The following is a 6,000-nucleotide window of genomic DNA, read 5'->3' as shown; positions in this document are numbered from 1 at the left end:
CCGCGGTGCCTGCTCCAGCCTGCCCGGGCAGGGGGGTGCCCGCCTCCCTGGAGTGGGGCCCTACCTCTGGCTGCACAAGTGTCCTCTCCTTTAGGGCGTTCATGGTATCAGCACACGGGTAGAGGTCTTGGGAGAAGGGAAGGGCTGGGTTTGTTGTCTGAGGCGTCAGGAGCAGGGGAGAAGGGCTGCGTGGGGAGCAGGGGAGAAGGGCTGCATGAGGAGCAGGGGAGCAGTGCTGTGTTGTGCCCGTCGCCAGGCACCGGCAGTTGCAGCTGGAACACGGGCCATGGCAACGGGAGCGCAGTGGGGACAGGGACAAGCCCCCTTAAAGGGGGGCAGCTCAATCCATACATGCCCCCCAAAGTCAATAATCCCAACACATTAGACTTCCTTCCTCTCTTAAGCGGTTCTTCCTAACCGTGCCGTCACTTAACAAGTGGGTTTGCCCAGAGCATTGCAGACTGTCTTTGGGACGCTGGGGCAAGTGCGGCACGTCCTTCCGAAGAAGTCTGGATGTACTGACATGCCAAGGAAAAACCCAGCCCGTCCTCATGTACAAGTGCTGGCCCAGGCTCCAGGCAGCACCTTCTGGGCCTTTGAGCCACCGACCCCTCGCAATTAGAGGCTCGCAATTAGAGCCACCTAACTCCTGAAGGCGAGGACGCACAAGGAAATACTTTAGATTGCCACACAATGGTTTCTTCATCCATTTACCTTGAAGAACATACTACAAGGCAAGTAACGCCTTGTGGCAGAAACGTGGTTTCTGCCATGTTTCCAGCTGAAGGAACAGAAAGCTCACCTGCCTGGTTAATTTTCAGCCAATTAGCACAGCAGTGCTGTTCTGTCCTTATCCCCACGTACAGGTCTTTATTTGACCTTTGATGCCAGCAGCATCTGTCCTCTCATTTTGGGGCAGCATGACAATACCTGGGGAGGGTGCCACCCAGCCAGAAACGGAGGATGGATGCAGTGGCAAGGTAGCAGTAAGCACACGTATTTAAATACATAAGTTCACCCCCAAAGCAAGGCCATGTTTATAAGCACAACGCTGCCGTGTCCAGAATTACGAGGGAGTGCCTGAAGGCATCTCCTCTGAGATGGAAACAAATGATGAGTTTACACTACAATGGCTATCCGTCGTTCCTATGAAAGCAATAAAAGCAAACGCATATAATACGGGATCTCTCCACGGAGAGGAAACAGGATCGACAACTTGGGTCTCAGAAGAGCCAACCCCAAGAACAAACCCAGTAGACTCCTCTTAAAAGTTACCGTTGATGGAGTTGGAACCCCATCTCCCGGCAGGCCTAAAAACGTCAGCCTACTTCGGGACAGATACAGTAACATCTCCCCCACGACGACAAACATTTACTGCAGCTTTCACAAGAGAGATACAATCGGAATGCCTCCGTAAACTGATATCCATTTAAAAAGTTCACACGTTGAAACCCCTAACAAAGAATTCAATGCTTTATGGACACTCACACAGCAGACGTTTTGCCGGCAGCTTGAATTCCTCCAACAGGGATTCTTCTAACAAGTACCAAAGAGTTCTTAGCAATCAGGGCATTGTTATCTGTGTATTCTGTAACAACATAAACACAGAAAAAAAATCAGCCAGTTTGTAAGAATGGAGATTAATTTGTAATTACATAGCACTCCAGAGAATGCTTTTGCAGATAGAAATGCAAAATTCTATATGGAACAGCACACTGTTATCGTCTCAACATACTAACAGGACTTTTCAAGAAATCTTCAGGTTGATAATCAAACACAAGCAGCAAAATATTCTTCGTTTTTGTAAAAAAGGTTGAATGTCAACAGCAAATTGGTCTCAAAAGTCGCTAAAGGAGCGCCTGCTAACGCACGAGGTTCTCTCCTGATCTAGCTTAAGCTGCGTTTGCTTCCGTTAGGCTACAAAACCAAGAGATCTCTGGAGAAAACAAACCACAGCGAAGTCTCACCTGCTCAAACCAGATCCTGAAGTCAGAGCAGCCTGCCCTGCAACAAAACCCTTGGCTAAAGCATGAACGCTCTGCGCCATGGCTTTCAGAGCTGTCACCTAAAAACCATTCACCTGATGCTGCTAGTGCTCAAGAGTGACTGAACACAGAAGAGAGCCCGCCATCTGTGTCTATTTCTTGGAGCATCGACAACCAGACTTCTCAGCTGCTCAGGGCTTTCCGTTTAAATGGAAACAAAACTGGCCGTGCTAGAATATGGATCACAGACGTTCTGGGGACTTGAGCTTACCTTCACAAGTAGGGCAGAATCGGTTGCAGCTAAAGTGCTACCTCCCCTCTTAAGTTGGTCATCTAGTTTGAATTAACCAAAGGGACGGGAATTCTTTCAATTCCCTTTTTGCAGAGCAGAAATATAAATATAAAAGGCTCGTTGTGGTCTGGCCGGGCTAAGGAGGGAGCTTCCACAACTGCTTGCTTTAGATCTTTAAATGACTTTTGCGTGTGCTGTCCTCTCTATAAAAGGGATCATTAATTTTGCTATTGGTGCCTGTTTTTCCTGTTAATAGTCATTTGGAAGCCCAAGTTTTCATATGGTAGCCTTGTTCATAAGCCTGTGGTGGAATATGGATTAGACGTATTCATTCCGTAACCCGCCCGTCGCCACAGTCCAAACTACAGCAGCAGAGGAAAACAAGCCCCACTGTTGGATATGCACTAAAAGCCCATCCTCGGCCAGAAACACCCTCCTGGGAATCTGTCCCAGTGAATTCTCATCGGTACCGGGACAGGCATCTGTGTTTCCCATTTTCACTGAGGAAAGGAAGGATACCACCCTTCCACCAAGACGGGTTTGTCACTAGTCTAAAGGAGATCCCTGGCTATGCCTGGAGAGCAAACCTATTGACAAGCTCACACGCTCTCCAGGGGCTGGGGACTGGAAATGCCGATAGAGCTCTTAGGGCCATACAGATGAAAAGGGGAGTCCTGCGCCTGAAACCTTCCATACATTCGTTCCTGTGCCTAAAGGCAATCGGTTTTCCTCCACAGACAGGCTGGTCAGTCTCACCTCGGTGCCCAGCAAGATCACGGAGCAGATCTTCCTGGAAACTCTGCTAAGGCACACGGAAAATAGGGAGGTGATTGCTGACAGCCAACATGGCTTCACTGAGGGCATACGGTGCCTGACAAATCTGGTGGCCTTCTACAACGGGGTTACAGTGTTGGTGGATAAGGGAAGAGCAGCTGACGTCATCTGACTGGACTCAGGCAAGGCATTTGACACTGTCCCAGGTGCCTCCTGGGAGCAAGATCTCTCACAGGGGCACTGGGAAAATCTCTGCACTGCTCCACATCTCACCAAAACCAGGGACAGAGGAAGGCTGCTGTGGTGACCTCCAAGAGAACCAGCTCACCTGGCCTGCTCTGCAGCCACCAGGTGCCTTTGCTAACAGGCGGGTCTCAGCGTTGCTCTGCAAACAGCTGCCACCTCCCTGCAGGATGCTCTCCAGCGCACGGTACATCTGCACTGAGTTCTTCTTGGGGATGAAGTCCCAAGGGGAGGGATGGGGTTTGCTTGGCCCCCATTCCCAGGGTGCCACCCCCAAATCGTCTGTGTGACGTGGACACCACACACGAGCTGCAGACATGGGCCAGGACTGCTTTGGGGAGCAGCAAGCTGTTCTGCGCTGCCCCTGGCGCTGGCAGAAAGCAGAGCCGGAGACAACGGGGGAAGCCCAGGGCAGCCAACGGCAGGGTGCAGCGCCCGCAGAAACGCCCAGCGCCTTGAGCCTCGGCCCCGGGGCTGCAGCTCGGGGCTGGCACTGGCTGGGGCTTCGCTGGGAAAAAACAGGCAGGGGTGACCGTGACACCCCGCACATGTACCTCGTCCCACAATCTGGGAACGTGTCCCTCTGCCCATCGTCGCCACGGGGTGCAGAAAGCAGCGCTGTTGGTCCTGGCGTGGTCCTGAGCCATGTCTCAACAGATGAGTCTTTAACCAGCAGGCCTAAAAAGAGGGAAAATTGCCCAGAATTAAGCTGTGCTCAAGTTTTTGCAGGCAGTACGATTTTTTGAGCTGCCTGGCGGGGCCGCCCCTGGGGAGCGCTCCAGACCCAGGGCGGCTGCCTGTACCTGCAAGCAGGCGGTGGAGTGTGCGCAGCGGGAGCCAGCGGTGGTTTGTGTGGCTGTTGGACGGGTTTGGGCTCTAATGTGCCCATCCTAGTACGCCTGGTTCCTTTCTCCTTACAGGTTTTATTTAGAGCTTAAGTGGTATTATTTTAAAAAGCAAAACCAATAAGCAAACAAAAAAAAACCGGCTGAGTGGTTCCCCCCGCCGACCCGAGCTGGGCTTTTTCCCCCCAGTCCTGGCCACTCTGCAGGGCGACGTTCATCACCAATTTTAGGCAGCAGGACTGAGCCCAGGGAAGGGCTTTTGCCGGCAGCGCATTCCTTGAGGCGCCTGGTAATTCCTTGAGGCTGCTGGGGGGTGCTCAAGAAATGGAGTCAGTTGCCCGTGATTGCTATTTTTGGTCCCTCCTCATCACTCTCTGTCTCGCTCCCTGCCCCCATCTTTTAATTCCTCCCTCTCTGTCTCTAGCCCTTCACTATTTTTTTCTTTCTCTTTCTTTCTCTGGACGGCTCCCTGACCTTATGTTTTTCCTCCCTCCCTCTCTGCCACACAGCCTGGTTTTGTCTTTCTGTATTTGTCTTTCTCTCTCTGGCTCCCTGTCTCTCCTATAGCCCATTGCTATTTTTTTCTTCCTCTGCATCTCTCTCCCCCGCTCCCTGTCCTTCTCTATCGCTCTGTCCACCTTCCTGGCCTCATCTTCCTCGCTGTCCTGCAGCCCGTCCCCTTTCCTGCCTGTCTGGCTCAGCCTTCCCTCTGGGCCTCCATCCCGCTCCCCGTCCCCTTTTGCTCTTCCCCCACCTCAGCCCTGGAGGCCGTCGCTCTTCTGTCCTTCTCGGCCTCCTCGTCCTGACCCTGTCCCCTGCCCTCCATCTCTTTCCCGTTCTCTCCCCCTGCCCATTCCTCACCGGGATTTCTCCTCCCTCCACTCCCTGCCCAGCTCCCCCCGGCTCTCCCTGTTCTCCCTCTGTGCCTTCCCACCCCTCTCCGCCGCTCTCTCCATCTCTGCCCTCCTCCTCCCGGCTCCACCGGGGCTCCGGGGCCTGGCCCTGGGCCTGGGCCGGGGCAGCCCCGGGGAGGTGGCCCTGGTTCCTGTGGGGGTCAGAGGGCAGGAAGGGGCGCCCCAGGGCACGCTGGGAGCTGTAGTCCCGGCACGGGGCTCCCGGCGGCCATCTTGTTTTGGGGGCTGCAGCCTCTGCCCCCGCCACGGCCTGGTCGTGTAATTGCTGTGATTTTTGCTCTCGAGAGACCACACGTGCTCTTATTTTTCTGACCACCAATCTTAAATAACATACAGAAAACCTACACTAAGCCCAGCATGAAACAGCTGAAAATTCGGAGTCGTAAATTGCAGCCCGATCCTTTAGCACCATCAGTGCTGCTCACCTTTCCTTTCTGAAGGGGTAGATTATTGGCCTTTATGTCCCTTCAGCACTGACCTTTCAGCCGATGTCTGCTGAAATTTACAGAGACAGGCTTGGTATGGCTGGGTAACTGTAGAACGAAATAATTACCTTGGCGTCGTTCTTCCTTCTTAGAGACCTGATTTATAGAAGGTTCCTGCATCAGCTGAAAAGGCAATGGATATTTTGGAATCTTTTTCAGAGACTCCAATGGCCTAAAGACAATCACAAATGAGCCGAAAAAGGCTAACATGAAGGCTGTGCATTAAGTGTATTTTTATTAACGGAGCTCTCTACCCAGTAGAGTACAAACCATCTCATGGTGCCTGCAATATCAATTCACAGTGTCAAGGAAAAGTGGTTGGAACAGCATTCATGCATACATTTACGTCTCAGAATCCCATCTTTAACAGCCACCTAAACGAAAACTAATACAGTCCAGCAAATGAGTCAGGAACATTAGAGGCAATGGATGACATTTCCACAGCGAAAGTAAGCTCTGCGG

This window comes from Rissa tridactyla, chromosome 16 (assembly GCF_028500815.1).
Source record: "Rissa tridactyla isolate bRisTri1 chromosome 16, bRisTri1.patW.cur.20221130, whole genome shotgun sequence".
In the NCBI taxonomy this organism is placed as follows: domain Eukaryota; kingdom Metazoa; phylum Chordata; class Aves; order Charadriiformes; family Laridae; genus Rissa; species Rissa tridactyla.
The sequence above is the reverse complement of the archived record's forward strand: the minus strand, read 5'-3'. Positions refer to the sequence as shown.